The following is a 19010-nucleotide window of genomic DNA, read 5'->3' as shown; positions in this document are numbered from 1 at the left end:
GTAGAAGTAATGATCCATGGGTCACACCCCCATTGCTGAAACCGTTCCCCACCATGCTACTGCAGACAGAGCAATAAAAAGCATAGTTTTGCAGCTCATTGGGGATATTGCTCCCTTTCCAGACTTCCTAAATCCTGCACCATGCTCACTTCATATTAGAACCACACCCAATTCCACTTCCTATTGGGCCTCAAAGAGCTGCAGAAATATGGTATGTAGTAAGTCTATATTGCTTACATAATAGTGAAAGAGTTATGACCTGCACGAGCAGAAAAGGATGCTACAAACCTCCTGCAGGGAGAATTTAAACATCTTTGTGATGCTTTATTGCACCTTTAAGGGCCTAACACACACAAAAAGGACCTCTCTTAGTCAAAATCTACACTAAAGTGTTAAGGCATAGATTGCTAGAAGTAGGGTACAGCAAAGATGAAACTGGCGCTCACTGCAGCCTAGTCGCAAAGAAGGAAAGAACAAAAACACACTTTGCACAGCCCTCACCCCCACTCCTTTCTGACATCTACAACCACACTTATTCCCCAGCTCCTGTCAATACCATCTCTCTTATATTGTGCTGGAGGAAACTGGCTAATTACCCACAGCTGGCTTAGCTCTGCTATTCTGCAAATCCCTGCACTCAGGGCAGGCACCTGTAGTCCTTGCTCTAGCAGGGAGAGGGTTAGCTGGTCCCTTTCCAAAGTCTGGATGGGGTGTGTCCATTCAGTAACAGATGTGTATGGCTAAAAGCTACGAACTATGCTCCAACACATATACATTTCATTTGCAGTTTTCCAAACTGTATACATCCTTATTTTTTGGCATCCTTTGTAACTATCAAGATACTATATGATACATACTCTATCTGGGGAAGATGTATATTTTTTGCATGGGGCTGACCTATGAGCTTTAGGCATAAAAGCTACAATCCAGTTGACCTGTTCAATGTGCTTATTGTATAAAACTAATCTGTACTTTTATACTGAAAACAGAAGTAATAGTAATTGAGCTATGATAAACCTGTGAGAGCTATAAAGCTATGAGAATTCACAGTGCATCACTTATTCAAACATGTAGTTACACTGAGTATTATTCTGAGATTCTAGCTATTAATATTGTGTGAGCATTCTCCTCAGCTAGTCATGGACTTTGATATCTCTTGACCGCATTAACTATATTAGTGTCAGGTTTCAGAGTAGCAGCTGTGTTAGTCTGTATTCGCAAAAAGAAAAGGAGTACTTGTGGCACCTTAGAGACTAACCAATTTATTTGAGCATAAGCTTTCGTGTGCTACAGCTCACTTCATCGGATGTGTGTGTATGTGACCCTAGGTGACTGTGCCTTTCTGAAGGTGTGTTTCAGTGGTCAAGTTCTGGGTTATTGCAATCTTATTGACATTCCCCTCCTGTTGTAGTACTCATAAAGTTTCAGATATTATATTATTTCAGGAGAATTTATTGAATAGTAGAGCACTATATGAGCATTGCAAATAAATGCACGTATTTGACTTTCACACCGAGTTTCAAATTCTCTATATTACTATGCACTAGCTTTCATTTTTATGTTATTTCTTTCCCACTTTCTGTTTGAATTATTTCTATATCTGAGATATAATTTACATTCAATACAACTCAGGACAATAAAGTGCACTATTATGTTATACAAGGCTAATCTTTCCTTACACAAACCTCAGTCCTACAAAGGGGTTATGTAACACTATATTTGCTGATCTAATATGGTATAGGAATGGAGATTGTTATATTTACACAAGTTCTTGAAAGGGATTAGCTACGGATGACAACACCTAAAATACTGCAACTGGAAGGTGGTCCTAATGATGCTATTATGATACGGAGTCTATAGTTAAAGTGAAATGACACAACACATTTCTTTACTAGACGTTATTTTTCTATTTCATTTTGAGGCTTTTTTAAATAAAATAATAATAATACATAGATGAGCCTCCCCCTTCTCAGGTGGCTCTTTCAGGTATAATATGATGGAAAACATTTAAATAAAATAAAAACAGTTTAATTAAAACCAACTTCTTAAAATTAAAATGCATAAGGGAATATAGGAAATAGGAAAATGATAGGCAAATAAAATAAAATTGAAGGTGAGGGAGTTAATAAGACCAATAGCAGTCACAGTGAAAACACATTTGAGATGGATGGCAGGAGTGAATGAGAAGACTTATGGACTTATGGTGAGGAGAAGGTCATTAATAAAGGTGGACCCTTCTCAAAGAAATTAAATGTGAAAAGCTGTGGAACATTTGCCCCCCACCTGTGGTCAGACCCAGGTTTTAAGGGTGCCAAACCTCTGAGATTCTCGTAACGGTATTCTCCAAAACATGCCATTGGGGTCAGGGTTTCCCCACTGTGGAGCAGAGTTCTGCACCCAAATACTTTAAACCCCTCGGGATTCACAGGAGGCTCTGCACCACCGGCAACCTGCCCCCTTCGCTATTCCCAGACAGCACAGCTACAACAGAGAGTTATTGCCATGACTTCTGCAGCAACATGCTGTCCTGTGGACACCCAGTGAGAGGGAGGCAGGTGTTTCTTTCCAAGCACTAGTAACTGTATATCTCTTCTGGCTTTGCCGCCTGCCCACCTACTCCCCTCATGTGGATGCCTGGAGCTGCGGTGCACCCTCTGGCAGTCCAGCTGAAGTGCAAGATGCAGCTGTAGAGGTGGCTAATCTCCCTTTCCATGCAGGGGCCACAATCACTCCACGTGTTATGATTTATATAGCTCCATGGCTGCAAGTAGAAAGGCAAGATCCTTGCCTTCATAAGTTTAAAATCAAGGCTTAATCTAATTGGCGTAATTAGGCATGAGCCTAAACCAAAACACAAATCTGAATTCCTTAAAGTCTGAGAAACTTCAGATCAGGATCTGAACTTTGCAGCTTATGCCCACCTCTAAATACACTGTAACAGAAACAAACTGCTCTTTCTTTCTCAGACTTGCCGTAGCAAGAATTTGTAAATATGTTGGATTCTGGACAGGTATATGTTTAAAACATGTTGTCTTTAAAATTAGTTGCACATACTCCATGCACCATTTTGTGCTACTACATATATATTTTGAGGTCATGTAACAAGAGGCCTTATTATAATGCATATGCAAGGCGAAAGTGTTAGGACTGCGGTTGGAATCTTAACTCTGAATTTTGTGACTTTTGTGTAATTAAAAATCTCACCCTGAATCTTGCATGAATATAGCTTTTCCTGCATATTTATAATATATTCTGAAATTGTGGTATCAGAATAACAAAGTGGTACAATCTTAAAGTCAAGCCATGGCTAGCCTACCCCAAACATTAAAATGAATGAAACGGAAGTCAATTTTTCAGCTTCCAAAGAGTCCGTGGTAGGAAACAAATTAGGCTCCACTGTAACTTGACTCCTATCTGCTTTTTTCATTCTCAGCATGGCTGGAAGATTTAGTATGTTTCTTGCTATCACTGAATCCTCCTCAGGAAAGAATCCTGTGTTGCGCTGCATATGGCCTGCATGGTACAGCACACATTGGGAAGAATGAGCAGCTTTTAACCACAAAAAAGTCTGTCTCCCAAGCCAGGATAGCTATATCATTCCTTTCTTCCTGATGAGGATGTGAGAAAGAAGCAATGCTGTCCTTCACTAATGCTAATTAAAATATCTCAATGACTGCAGCATGTGCACTGGTCGCCATTGAGAATTCAGTGTTTCCCAGCTCTTACAACACAGTGGCGTTGTTGACTGTATTTTTTTTTAACAGAAGTGGCTAGCAGTCCCAGTTGAGATGGAGCACCACAAAACAGTGGCAAGAGAGAGTCCTTTTCCTGAGAGTTTACAATGTAAATAGACGAGACAAAAACGGTGTGTGTGTGAAGAAAGATAGTATTATTATACCTGCTGTACCGACAAGAAACCAAGAATCAGTTCACTTGTCCAAGGTCACACAAGAAGTCTGTGATAGTCAGCGATTCCCTCACTTTCCATCTATGGAGTAAGTATGAGCATCTTCCATGTTGTGTGCGGATATGGTTTAGAGCTGTGCATATACACTATGGGGAAGGGAAGCCTGGTATTTGCACAGTGTAGTCGCCAATTAGACTTTTGTTTGGTATGTTGGCAGCCGCCCAGGCTTCAGGCCATCTTCTGTGAACATCCTTATCTTCCGCAAGGAAGGCTGTGGCACAAAACCACACAGCACAAGACCAGCACAAGAAGGATTTTATTCGGCGGTGAGGAGGGTGTTCGAGATCATAGTGTAGCAATAGTGTAATATTTGCCATGATCTGACTGTGTGGTAATGTTGCTTTATGCTAATTTTTAATGCTGAAATATGGAACTGTAAAATTTTAATAAGCACATCAAGACCTCAGCTTAAAAATCCAGTTTTCTTGTTTTATGTATTGTTTGCTTTACACAGCAAGTGCTATTCTTTTTCCCTTTCCTAGCGGTCTTTGCAACTTCTGCCTCACTTGCATACCTCTCCTGGGCACAAGGTAGTCTTAAATGATTAAAAATATATTATTTCCATTACTGATGTAATTAAAATAACACAACAGCAAGCAGAGGTTCCTGAAATTCCCCAGAAGCCCCTAACCTAAAAGTAATCTGGAGAGACAAGATGCATTATTGTAAATTCCTTCCTTCTAGAAGTACCTGCTAACCAGCAAGTAACTACTCTTGAGACACTAAGGCCTAATATACATGCATTCAGTTTATTTAAACATCCTTCAGAAGCAGTAAAAAGCCTTGACTGTATTTTAACAACAGATGCATAGTAGGTAGTTCCCTGTATGAACTCAGAAATTGATCTACACAATATGAAAACAAACACAATAGAAAACCTTTCAAATCGATGCCTTCATGTTAACCCTAGATATAATGTTCACATGTTCTCTCCTTCAGAAATAGAAACAGATGGAAAAGTTATTGTTGGGGCCATCACCAACAGTGTGTTTTAGTGATATGAAGAGAGAGGGAGAGAGAAATTGCCAAACATCTGAACTTTATTCTATAACTGTAGAATAGGTAGTAAAGGAATCAAACAAATATGAGAAATAAATTAGAGATGGGATGAGATAAACATAGAGAGACAACAGTATAACCGCTACAGCAGCAGTGAATGTTTCTCTCCTAGCTTGGTATTGAGGATGACCTTTGTGGTGACCCCGTACATCTCTTTTCTCCAGATGGAGGTGAATGTGCTCTGATAGAGGTTTGAAACAATTACAATGGGCTGGGGAAATATTGCAAAAGAGATGGAGGAAGACGATCATGCCTGAAGGGATTTTTTGCAATATATAAAAAGAAGGGAAATATATTTTAAACTATGAAAAAGAAATCAGTAGTGCAATCCCATAACCAAATGTGGCTTCTGCTTTGTGGTGGCCTTTTTAAATTTAGTCCCAAATGAAGCTATTATTACTATTATTGGTATATGCTATTAAAAATAATTTTCTATTGAAGGAGACTGACAAATAATACAATTAATTTAGGTGCAGATGCACTGCATTTTAGCTCGGATACATATAGAGCAGTGGTTCCCAAACTTGCTCCGCCGCTTCTGGCGGGCTGGGCTGGTTTGTTTACCTGCCATGTCCACAGGTTCGGCCGATCGCGGCTCCCAGTGGCCACAGTTCGCTGCTCCAGGCCAATGGGAGCTGCTGGAAGCGGTGGCCACTACATCCCTCGGCCCATGCCGCTTCCAGCAGCTCCCATTGGCCTGGAGCGATAACATGGAAGTACAAAGAGGCAGAACCCTCCAGGGTTAGGGGAAAGAACTCTAAAATAACCAAGGTGGTGTGTGTGTGTGTGTGTGTGGAAGGTGAGAAGTAGCGACAGAAAATCAATTTGGCCAGATACTACAGATCCTCTTGTCAGTCAGAGACAGGAAGTGCTACTTCTAAAATAGCCAATTTGGGTGGCAGGAGAAGATACAGAGGCTTAACTCATCTGGCCAAAAATAAGAAAACTTTAAAAACTGAAAATAAAAAAGGCCAAAGGAAAAAGGAAACAGCGAGGGAAAACTAATTACAAATGAAAGATTCTGGACACCGAACTACCTAATATGCAGGTGCCAATGATGTTCTGTCATTAGTGCCCATGGTAGACTATGCATACTAAACTCTAGGAGTAAAATTAAAGGCCAGGTTAAAGATTCTTCAAAATCTGAGAAGTTGGATAAAGAAAATGTGAACAGTAGTTGTGTGCTCACTTAATAGTCCCTCTCCTGCCTTCAAATGGCATCTGCCTAACATAGAACCTAAGAACAACCTTTAATGCCCGCACATAATATGGACATTGAACATGGATTTTATTTCATTTCACCATCATAAGCTACCACCTCAATCTTGTCATTGCACTATTTTTTCTTTCCTGTGTGTGTATGTGTGTGTGTGTATAGGTGTAGTTCAGTGAAATGGAAAATTTGGGACAAATTGAATCTCCAGTTAAAAATGAACGGGAGACTCTGGAGTCCACAAATGCCCATTCATTTCTTCATAAATGCTAATTACTTAACATTTTATTTGTCACAACAATGAGATCCACTGATGGTGTGGCATTAACTCACAATAACAGTGCCATTAATGCATGTCAGCATTGTATTATAATCCGAGGCAATGTTTTCATTGTCTCTCTTTCCATTGTAATGGGGCGAGACCTCTTTGTTTGTTTGTTTCTCACTGATGTGGTGATATTTCTGCTCATTTGGGTTTATTAAATCATTATATTATACTATTGTTCATAAGGCAATAACTGTTCCAGTGCCAGACAATCATTTTTGAGGGGTTACTTTTAGTGCAACACTAGCTTACTAGGTTTTTAGAGTAACAAGTGTGTGAAAGTTTAAGAGTTTAAGGGATGAGGGCTGTTGAAGTTTTAATTAGTCAGTTATGTAGCATTATATGTGTGCTGGAAAGAAAAGTCCCTGTAGTGAACAGTTTACAATCCCAAGAGCCAGGTATCCTTCCTACAGAAGTTGATATAAAAAATCCAAATGACTTCCAAGGGACTTTGGATTGTGGCCTCTATTGGACAAATGCAGCATGATGCTTAAGACACAGTGTCTCAGTCCTGCTTCCTCTGAAGTAAAGGGCAAAACTCATGAGATGGTCAAAAAATGACAGTTGTTTTATACAGAAAAAAATTCCATTCATTTCCCCCCCACCATTAATCTCTGCTGGTGTAGGTGGGGGGGAGGGGGAAGAGGGCAGGGGCTTTTGTTTGTTTGCTTGTTTTTACGAATACCCAAAACATTTTGGATTCCAAAGGCTGAAAAAACAAAAACAACCTTTTTTGGGTAAAAGTAACGTTTTGTCGGTTTTTGTTTTTTCAGTGAAAAATGGACCATTTACATCCAATCAGACATGCTTTTTTTTTTGTTTTTTTGTTCTGGTCAAAACCCTTTTGTTCATTAAAAACATGCTTGATGGAAATATTTTGCTCAGGTCTACAAAACTCCAAATGGTGCCAATGCCAGGTCACCCGAGGAGCAGAATTAAGAGCCAACAGTGTTAATAAGCAATGAACTCTAATCAAAGAGCTGACTTTTCAGAAGGACATTTGAATACGGAAAGATAAGTTAGATACATTAGGAGATTTAAAAACAAATGTATTTATGGAAAAGAGGGGCAGGCCTACTACGAGCTGGTGTTGGATAAGAGTTCCTGCACACTTCCAGCCTGGAATTCATCTACTATAACAGTGTTTCTGTTTGGGTTAATTTATATTAAACAAAGCCCCTCAAAGGGTTTTCTGCATGTCATTTTAGCAATAACACAGCTCTGGAAAAAGCACAATGGTCCAAATTTTTCTCTCCTTCTTTTTTAGCTACTTTGTCCCACTCAGGTGGCATGCAGTGCTGGAATCTGTTCCTAACTGGCCAGCCCTTCCCCCTTCCACCCACAGCAGCATAGGGGAGCTCTGAGCTGGTGTAAAGGGGCATAGCCATCTTCTACACCAGCTGCATCCAGACCTGGCCTAAGGGGCAGGAGGAAGCATGTTGCTGGAGAAACATAGTGTGCCTTTGCTACACCAGTTCATGAGTGGTGTATGTCTGGGCCAATATATCCATGACTGGTTGGGGTAAGGGGAAGGAAGGAAAGCAATGCTGCTACCAACAAAGATAGAATCTGATGTCTCTATGTTATGTGTCTCACTTTTTCCTGTCATATGCAGTGTTGTACTCTACCCACCTTGTCTCTCTATTTCCTGTCATACTCATTTTTAATAGAGCAGAAATAAAGTAGAGGGTGAGAATTTCCATGCATCCTTATACTTAAAGCAAGTCTGTAGGTCAAAATAATTCATGGGACCAGTGATAAACCTACTAAATATGATCGCCATGAACTTTTTAAAAAGATCAAAAGTAGATATGAAAAATAAATATAAAATAATCAATAATAACTGTACCAATGAATCATCTGTCCATAGCTGTCACTTGATCTTTAACCAACATGCAAGAGCAGAAGAAAATGTAATATAAAGTACTTTAAAATCAGAACAAGCTACCATACATAGTATTTATGTTCATGATCCTTTCATATTGTACTTCCAATTAACCTTTATTTACTGAGAAATTATGACATTCTAATTTGATTGGCAGCCCTGGTGCTGGCGCCAGGGACTGGAGTTCAGAAACTCTGCTGGAAAATCATGGTTTATTAATACATCATTAAGCACTTTAAATGGATTTCAATGGCGTATGTCTAAGGAAGGAGATCATTCAGCATTTGTTAGTTACTAACAGAATACAGAGTTGGAATTTACAGTGCAAGCCTTAATGTTAAAAATCCTAATGTGCCAGCAATTGAATTACAGTATCATTTTGTAGCCTGTATGTCATCTGCTTCTTTACCAGGAAGAACTATAAATGTTAATGATACTCTTTTATCCAGGCATAAGAATACTGTAATACAGTAATACAATCTAGACAAACCTGAATGCAGATAAAGCAGCAATTCGGTTTATTTGTGATGTGTTTATGATGAGTGTTTAGTCCGTTAAACCCCTTTAGCTGAATGACATCATTTACTGTAGAAGCATGTAATTTGCATTATAGACCTTTTAATGAGTATACAGTCATTCCAAACAAACATTTCAAAAGTTTTACCTATATATCTATATCCATCCATAATTTAAGTAGCATAAGGATGGATCTATTCCACATGATATAAAAATATGCTGATAGATTATCAGTGCTCTAGAAAATGCAGAACAGCTTCCTGATCAGAGTCACTCTAAATCTTCCAAAACTTTGGGTAAAATCTGCAGAAAACGCTCCCCCACATCCATTGTCTCCTTTAATCTCTGGAATTCTGCACAAATAAAATTAGCATCTCATGCTTTATATGATAGAGGGCTCTGGCACTGGCTATTGATTTGTGAAATGTTTGCTATAGGGAAATGTATAGAAGAAAATATATTTTTGCTGGACACATTTGAGACAGCTGAAATGAGTTTCATTGCTGGCAGTGTTATTGCATGTTGACAGCATTCTATAAAGAATGTGGTGGAGAATAGGAGCAGTACACCAAACAATGCTCCATCTGGGAATCTTACAGTCTACAAGCTCAACACGATACAAATACAGAGTGGAGCCAGAGCCCAAAAATGTCACTAACAACAAGTGCTTTTTAGTCTGAAAGAGGAAAAGCTGGACAGGGTTGATGGGGATAGTGAAGAGGCAGAGGACTGAGGGGTTGAAGTATGAAAAAGGAAAACAATGCAAAGGAAAAGGTGAGTAGCAGGAGAGAGGGGGCAAGGATGGAGGGGATGGAGATAGTGAACAGGGTCCAGCTGGAGCCTCTGAGTAGAAAAAGTGCATGACAGAATTTCTAAGGAAAAAAGTAATTTACAGAATGCTTGTAGGTAACTCTTTTGGACAGCACAATCTTATTTTCTTTTTTTTATACTTTATGATTCTGCCACAGACTCTCAGGGTATGTCTACACTATGATATTAGGTCGATATTATAGAAGTTGATTTTTAGAAATTGATTTTATACAGTCGATTGCGTATGTCCACACTAAGCGCATTAAGCCGGCAGAGTGCGTCCTCACTACCGTGGCTAGTACTGACTTACAGAGCGGTGCACTGTGTGTAGCTATCCCACAGTTCCCACAGTCTCTGCCGCCCATTGGAATTCTGGGTTAAGCTCCCAGTGCCTGATGGTGCAAAAACATTGTCGTAAGTGTTTTTGGGTACATGTCGTCAGTTGCCCTTCCCTCCATGAAAGCAACGGCAGACAATCATTTTGCACCTTTTTTCTGTGTGGATGCCATACTGCTTTCAGAAGACGGTGCAGTAGGATTGCTAACCGTCATCATCCACCACTTCCGCTGCAATTCTGCTCTTCTGCTATTGTCTAAATAGTGAATTTCTCCATGCTGTCTGTCATGGGCTCCTGGGTACATGTGTTCTTCCTCGGGAAATGTGTGCAGTGCTAACCGTCGTCCTCCACCGCTTCTGCTGCAACTCTACTCTCCTGCTCTCATGAATCCACCTCACAGGTCCCCTCGTCATTCTCTATGAATATCTATTCCCGTGGCATCCGTCATCAGCCACCGCTTCCACTGCAACTCTGTTCTCCTGCAGATGCCATACCACAGCAACCATGGAGCCCGCTCAGATCACCGCGGCATTTATGAGCATTGTAAACACTGCGCGCATTATCCTGCAGTATGTGCAGAACCAGAACCTGCAAAAGCAGGCGAGGAGGTGACAGTAGTGCGGTGACGAGAATGATGAGCACATAGACACAGACTTCTCTCAAAGTACGGGCCCCAGCAATTTGGACATCCTTGTGGCAATGGGGCAGGCTAATGCCATGGAACGCCAATTCTGGGCCCAGGAAACAAGCACAGACTGGTGCGACCGCATAGTGTTGCAGTTCTGGGATGATTCCCAGTGGCTGCGAAACTTTCACATGCGTAAGGCCACTTTCATGGAACTTTGTGACTTGCTTTCCCCTGCCCTGACGTGCAAGAATACCAAGATGAGAGCAGCCCTCACAGTTCACAAGCGAGTAGCGATAGCCCTCTGGAAACTTGCAACGCCAGACAGCTACTGGTCAGTCGGGAATCAAATTTGGAGTGGGCAAATCTACTGTGGGGGCTGCTGTGATCCAAGTAGCCAATGCAATCACTGAGCTGCTGCTATCAAGGGTAGAGACTCTGGGAAATGTGCAGGTCATAGTGGATGGCTTTGCTGCAGTGGGGTTCCCTAACTGTGGTGGGGCGACAGACGGAACACATATCCCTATTTTGGGGCCGGACCACCGTGGCAGCCAGTACGTAAACCACAAGGGGTACTTTTCAATGGTGCTGCAAGCACTGGTGGATCACAAGGGACGTTTCACTGACATCAATGTGAGATGCCCGGGAAAGGTACATGACGCTCGCATCTTCAGGAACTCTGGTCTGTTTGAACAGCTGCAGGAAGGAACTTACTTCCAAGACCAGAAAATAACTGTTGGGGATGTTGAAATGCCAATAGTTATCCTTGGGGACCCAGCCTACCCCTTAATGCCATGGCTCATGAAGCCATACACAGGCACCCTGGACAGTAGTCAGGAACTGTTCAACTATAGGCTGAGCAAGTGCAGAATGGTGGTAGAATGTGCATGTGGACGTTTAAAAGCTTGCTGGCGCAGTTTACTGACTGAATATTCCCATTGTTATTGCTGCTAGCTTTGTGCTCCGCAATATCTGTGAGAATAAGGGGGAGAAGTATATGGCGGAGTGGGAGGTTGAGGAAAATTGCCTGGCCACTGATTATGCACAGCCAGACATCAGGGCGATTAGAAGAGCACAGTTGGGCGCGCTTTTTTCCTTCTTATCTGTGCTAGCGTCTGGGATGGAGATGATAGGGGGATCATTGAAACATTTGCAGGTGCGGGAGGAAAAAAGGGAGAGTAGTATTTAAAAAGACACATTTTAGAGAACAATGGGAAAACTCTTTCACAGTGAACCAAGCTACATAGCACATGTGCTTTTGGTACAAGGTTGCATTTTGCCTCTTATATTGAGGGCCTGCCGATTTGGTGTGAGAGATAAGACACGCAGAGCCGGGCAACAGAATTCGGCTTGCAGGCAGCCATGGTAAGCCCAAGTCTTCAGGGCAAATTAATCATTAAACACGCTTGCTTTTAAACCATGTATTATATTTACAAAGGTACACTCACCAGAGGTGCCTTCTCTGGCTTCATGGTCTGGGAGCCTGGGTTGGGAGGGCTGGGAGGGTATTGGCTCCAGGGTAATAAACAGTTCCTGGCTATAGGGGAGAACAGTTTCTCCGCTTGCCTGTTGTGCGCTATCCTCCTCCTCCTCATTATCATCATCTTCCTTGTTCCCAAAATCCTCATCCCTGTTGCGTAAGACTCCCCCCTTGCAGCTGTCCATGGACAGACGTGGGGTAGTGGTAGGGGCACCCCCTGGAATTGCATGTAGCTCATCATAGAAGCAGCATGTCTGGGGCTGTGACCCGGAGCGGCCATTTGCTTCTTTGGTTTTTTGGTAGGCTTGCCTGAGCTCCTTAATTTTCACGTGGCACTGCTGCGGGTCCCTTTTATAGCCTCTGTCCATCATGCCCTTGGAGATTTTTTCAAATATTTGGCATTTCGTCTTTTGGAATGGAGTTCTGATAGCACAGATTCATCTCCCTATACAGCGATCAGATCCAGTACTTCCCGTTCGGTCCATGCAGGAGCTCTTTTGCGATTCTGGGACTCCATGGTCACCTCTGCTGATGAATTTGCCACGCTGACCAAACAGGAAATGAAATTCAAAAGTTCCTGGTGCTTTTCCTGTGTACCTGACTAGTGCATCTGAGTTGAAAGTGCTGTCCAGAGTGGTCACAATGGAGCACTCTGGGATAGCTCCCAGAGGCCAATACCATCAACTTGCGTCCACGTGACCCCAAATTTGACCCGGCGATGTCAATTTCAGCACTAATCTCCTCGTTGGGGAGGAGTACAGAAATCAATTTTAAGATCCCTTTAAGTCGACAAAAATGGCTTTGTCGTGTGGACGGGTGCAGGGTTAAATCGATCTAACGCTGCTAAATTTGACCTAAACTCATAGTGTAGACCAGGGCTAAGGGAAGGGGCCTGATTTTCAGAGGGTGTGTATGGCAGTTTTACTGAAAAGCAGGCCCTTCTATAGCAGCGGTTCTCAAATGTATTTGATCGGGTCCCCTTCTTTGTGTCTGTCATCATTTACACCCCCTACCACAAGTACATATCCTGCCACCCAGCTCTGAAAGCAAGCACCATGCCAGCAGCAGCACAGAAGTAAGGGTGGCAATGTGAAAAGTGATATTTGACTTAATGCCCCATTGCCACCCTTATTTCTGGATCACTGTTGCCACCACAGGCCCCACCACTTCCAGGTGAGGGATTGGGCTGGGGCGGATGGAGAGCCTGAACCCAGTCTGCCTCTTGGTGAGGGATGAAGGGGGAGGAGAGCCCAAGTCCGGGTAGTGGGGCTCTAGCTGTCCCCTTTATCCCCACCTCCCAGGTGTGCATGGCCCTTCTGCACAAACCCCAGCCACCTGGGGCTGATAGCCAGAGCTCTTAAAAAAATAAAAAAAAAAAGCACACAGCTCTTGAGACCCGTGACACATTCCCCCACCTCCCTTGGTTTGAGAACCACTTTTCTAAAGTGTCTCAAGTTGGGCACACAAATATAGGTGGCATCCTGGATCACTAGTCACTTTGACACTTTGGCCAAAGTATACTGTGTGAGAAGATGGCTTCCTCATTGTGTTGTGGTAGAAGCATAAAGTCTGACCAAGATCATACATAAAGAGAATACATTTGCAGTTTATAATTAGGACTGGTGTCCTCATATGTCCACATGATTTTATTTTACCAAATGTTTACGCTGAAATAAGTCTACCCCCTACTCAAGACACTTCAGGAATCACATTTATTATACTGCATATCTTTGTGAAATGTGACCTCATCATTATTCTCTTTCTTCTGGGAGCAAGAACAGGACCTTAACCAGCTGTATTATCCTGATGGTTTAACAACACTCCCCACCCCGTAACCAAAGTTTACAGAAAATCAAAAGATCCTTTCTTTTTCCTCTTGCAGAACAGACCTCACTGGATGATCAGGAAAGTAGGTCAAATAAATTGAGGAGGGGGAGAGGTGTATGAACAGTAAAATGGTGGGAAGAGCATCAGATAAATGACAGAAGAAAATAAACAAGCTATAAAGGAGGAAACACCCATTTAGGTTAACGCAATCTTTCCTGACTTCAAGAATAGGATCACGAGTATTTGTCTGCAAAGGCAAATTTCCAGAAATATCATTGCTGTTATTCTCATCATAAAACTGAGATAATGGGGGATGGGGTGCCTGAAGACCTGCATACTACTATTAACAGATGTATTCAAGGGTGTTGGATGTAGGCATAGAATACCCAGGAATATAAGAGGCCAACAAGAAACCTGAAGGACAAAGTTTTTCAACTAAGAACAAATAATGAGGAGAAATCGTAGGAAGGGGGAGAGAAGGAATATCTGTTTTGAAAGAAAATTAATCAGGTAGAGAAACAGTATATCTGCTATTCCTGTACAAATGAAGAGAGATAAATATTTGAAAGCCTATGAAGCGGGATTTTGATATAACTGAGAAACAGCTAAATGAAGGAAATGACTAAAACGTTATAAAATAAGGATACATCTTATACTAAAGGCTAGACTTAACAAGACAGGAGGAGGCTAGGAGGATATACAGTGATGAAGGAAGAAATTACATATGCAGCCGGAATACCACTGAAGAGATCGTTTGGATAAAGGAAAAAAATAGAATTGGTAAGGAAATAAATGATAAGAAACTGTAGTGAACCTCAGGGCAGGAAGAAACGGCAGATTCAGAAATATATTTACAGATAGGAGAAGCCTGTGAGAGTGTTGGAACATTAATCATGGAAGATTTTAATTGCCCTGATGCTTCTTAGGGTAACAATCGTGGAATCACAGTGCAAGGTGGCATGCTTCTACAAGAATGAATCCTTGCATAATGTGTACATCAAAGAACAATGGATTTAGGCCTTAGAAAGGAATTAGTAGTGGAATGATCTCCTAGTCTGGCGATCAATTCATTATGTATGCATGAGATACTGAATATAAGACTAGGAAAGATCACTTAGGGTGAAATCTCTTCAACCAAAGAAAAGAACATAGCAGAACTGTGGTTGTTCCACTGGAGTCGGGCTGAGAGGCAGAGTCATTATAATGCCAAGCAAACCTGGAGCCAGGCTCCAAGTGGTTCTCTCCACACTAGTTTGGGAATCTCAGAGATTTGAAAAGTGTGTGAACAGCAGGTCTGTGACCTGCCAAGAGCCAGGCTCTGATTTTCAAAGGAGTCTAATGCACTAAGGCCACTGTGAAAATCCGAGCCCCACTAAGGAGTCACTGCCCAGTAGCTGCCAGGCATCATGGCTGCTATTACAAGCACAGTCTGACTGTGCAGGTATACACATGTTCCAGATGTTCCAGCTGTTGGTTCTCTGCATATAAAATCTGTTTAACTTGGCATATCATAAGGTTTCTTTCACAGATCAGTATTGCTTTATATGATTTACTCCCTACATTTTCTTCATCCATGTCTAATTATATTTATAATTGTTTTAATAATAAAAACATTTTATAAGTTAATTAAAAAGCAATTTGGAGGCACTTTTTATTACACAAATATATGTCTGTCTATCTGCAGTGTGTGTGTAGAGCCATCATTTCCTAGCTCCTGTTTTCAGTGTCTCATTCAGCTTCCTGCTGTATCATACATTTCCCTGGAACAGAAGTAACAGTGATTGCAACGACTTCCAGAATTCCATAGAGTACCACACTGTCTTTCCCAGGTTCCCTGAGGTTGTCCCATCGATCCCCAAACAGCAGATAACTGTGCTTGGAGCATCTTTACCAACAAAGCTAGTGGCTAGTTCCTGTCCTGAAAAACATCATTGCTGTTCTTTAGTTTCTGAAACAGTGGATTTTTTTCACTTTCTCCTTCCACTATCTGCAGCGTGGCTGGCTGGGGATTATGCTGGCTCCCTGCCTCATTCTGCTGAACTGCTCTAATTTTTACGGAATGGGATCTGCCTGAGTGCCTCATCTTTTGCTCATGTTCCATCTCATTACAATAGGCGAACCACAGCCCCTCAAGTAAGGTCTCACCAACTAACTTTTGGATTTTCCAAAAATTGCCTCATTTCAGCTCAAATAGTATCACTCCATTGCCCTGTCATTATTGCCTGTGAAAGCAGGCTCTGGATGGTCTCTGGGTGATATTTCAGACCTGACTTGGCTCAGTCTGATGCAGAGATAATATGCTGCTGCAGATCCATCAAGTGAACCAAAAATCCAAAGGGGGTTTCTCTGGGTTCCTGAATTGTTCCCGTCAAAAGCTGATATAAATCAGTAGGCATCCTCTTCTGCATAACATGCCTCAAATCTGCTGCAAGAGAATGATGCTGAGCATATGTTTTGCCTCTAAACAGATACAGAGTTTCCGGGTTTTTTTACAGTTTACACTATCTCAATCTCTGTCTCACTCTTTTGTAACCCAGTCATGATTTTGTGTTTAAGCCTATTGTAGCTCAGCCAATCCTTTGATCTGATTCTCCAATTTAATTTTTCCAACAATTTTGAACTCTTTAGGGAATGCTGGGTACAGTCACTGCTGGGGTTGCAGAGCTCTAGCCATGAATGATTCTGACTTCATGGGTGAAAACCACTTTAATAATATGCTGGGAGTGACATATAAAATCTATTGTATACGATAGTCTGAATTCCTTACTCAGTCCTTTTTACCAAAAGAAGCATCGCAGGCAGGAGATTCCATGGAACTCCATTTATTTATGCTCTGACCCAGGAAAAATAGTCCAATGGGACTACTCACATGTTTAAATCTAGGCATTTACTTAAGTGCTTTCCTGGATTGGGGCCTAAGGGGGGCCAGCCTTTGGGAAAATGTCATCCTGGGCGAACTTGTATTTCCACCTCGCCAATCTCCTCTGGCACCCGCTGCCTCCCTGTGCACCTCACCCATGCCCCCTGGCCCCTGCTGACTCCTCAGCCATTCCCCCTGGTCCCCACTACCTCCCTGGGCTCCCCATCACCCCGGCCCCTACTGCCTCTCCAGGCTCCCCATCCATCCCCCCATTCTCCCTAGGCCCTGTTGTCTCCCTCCCTCCCCAAACATTGCCCTGAGCTTCCTTCCACAGCTTTGCACCACAGGCCTGCCCCACTCCTTATCTCTTGACAATGGTGCCCTGAGTGGTCACCCACATCACATACCCTTAAGTCCAGCCCTAGGTTCTTAGGCTCCTAAAGATGCAGAAAGGTACCTAGAGGTATTTTCCAAAATGCTTAAGCAGGTTAGACCCTTAACTCCCATTACAATTGGAGTTCCAATTATTTGGATGGGAGTTAAGTGCCTAACCTGCTTTTTCTAAGTTTCTGTCTGCATCTTCAGGCTCCTAAATATCTTTAAAAATCTGGCACTTGGGTATGTTAGGGGGCTTATTCCTTCACCCATTTACTTCCCTGATCCTTCTTGCATGAACAGAGAGCAACAATACCCGAAGTCCAAAGGTGCAAACAGTTCGATGTTTCTTGGGGTGAACTTCCAGCAAGCATGATTCCAGTTTCCTTCCTTAGTGTCCCCTTTCCCAGCTCTGACACCACAGAGCCTTACACCTGTGTCCCTGTTCCCATTCCTGCCCTTAGCCAAACATGATTCCAATTTCCCCACCCCCATTCCCTGTTCCCATTTCCCCCTTTAGCCAAACATGATTCCAATTTCCCCACCCCCGTTCCCATTTCCACCTTTAGCAAAACATGATTCCAATTTCCACCCCCCGCACATACACCCACACACTTCCTGATTGACTGCAGACTATATAGTAAAATATAGGTTTCAGAGTAACAGCCGTGTTAGTCTGTATTCGCAAAAAGAAAAGGAGTACTTGTGGCACCTTAGAGACTAACCAATTTATTAGAGCATAAGCTTTCGTGAGCTAAAGCTTATGCTCTAATAAATTGGTTAGTCTCTAAGGTGCCACAAGTACTCCTTTTCTTTTTATAGTAAAATATAGTATTGAGTTCTGCTTAGCTATACCTTAACCAATCATTTTTCTGAAATGTAACTAACCAATCCTAACATATTGTAACATGATTATGTAACCAATTATATCCCACCACCTTAATTAGTTTACACCCATCAAAATTAATTATACAGCAGACAGGAACAATCACAGAACCAGACAGAGATTATACAGACAAACAATGGGGAAATGGGAACTACAGAGATAGAACAAACACAGAAATGAGGAGTTCACATCCCAGCTATTGATAAGTGAGTTCTTGCCAGACAGGATCCTATCAAACTAAGTTTCCTTTTACATCTTCTAGGCACTTCCCTTTCTCTGGAGGCAATAGGCACTATCAGGACAGCATTGTATTCCTAACAGCCCAATAGCACCTTATTTCAATGTGACTAGGTTGGAATGTGAGGATGTGACCCATCGCTTCCCAGCTTATGGCTGCCTCTGCTGCCTTGCCAAAGGCCTTAGCCTAAGAAACAGGGCCTCAGACTGTCACAGTAAGAGAAGGACCTTACACTGGCAGACACTGATTTTGATTCTTTCTTTCTTTTATACCTCTATCACTAGCCAAGTGATAAGAATACACCTAAATTCTTAGAGTATAGGCCTTTACAGACAGGCCTGAATATCTATATCCTAACAGGGTAATATTTTCAAAAGCTCCTTAGAACAACAAAAAGTTGCAAAAAGACAGAAGTGTATGTCAGGAGGTACAAATGACCTGTTGTCTTCTCTTCCACTTACTGGCATATCAAAGTCACATTCTTCACAATCCTCTATTTGCCCCTTTGAAATAGTAACTCAATAAAAGCTACTTATCAGCTACATGTATTTCTTAAACAACTGAGGACTGAATTTGAAAGCAAAGGAGACAGTAGTGCAGTAACCCT

This window comes from Lepidochelys kempii, chromosome 8, assembly GCF_965140285.1.
Source record: "Lepidochelys kempii isolate rLepKem1 chromosome 8, rLepKem1.hap1, whole genome shotgun sequence".
Lineage (NCBI taxonomy): Eukaryota > Metazoa > Chordata > Testudines > Cheloniidae > Lepidochelys > Lepidochelys kempii.
The sequence above is the reverse complement of the archived record's forward strand: the minus strand, read 5'-3'. Positions refer to the sequence as shown.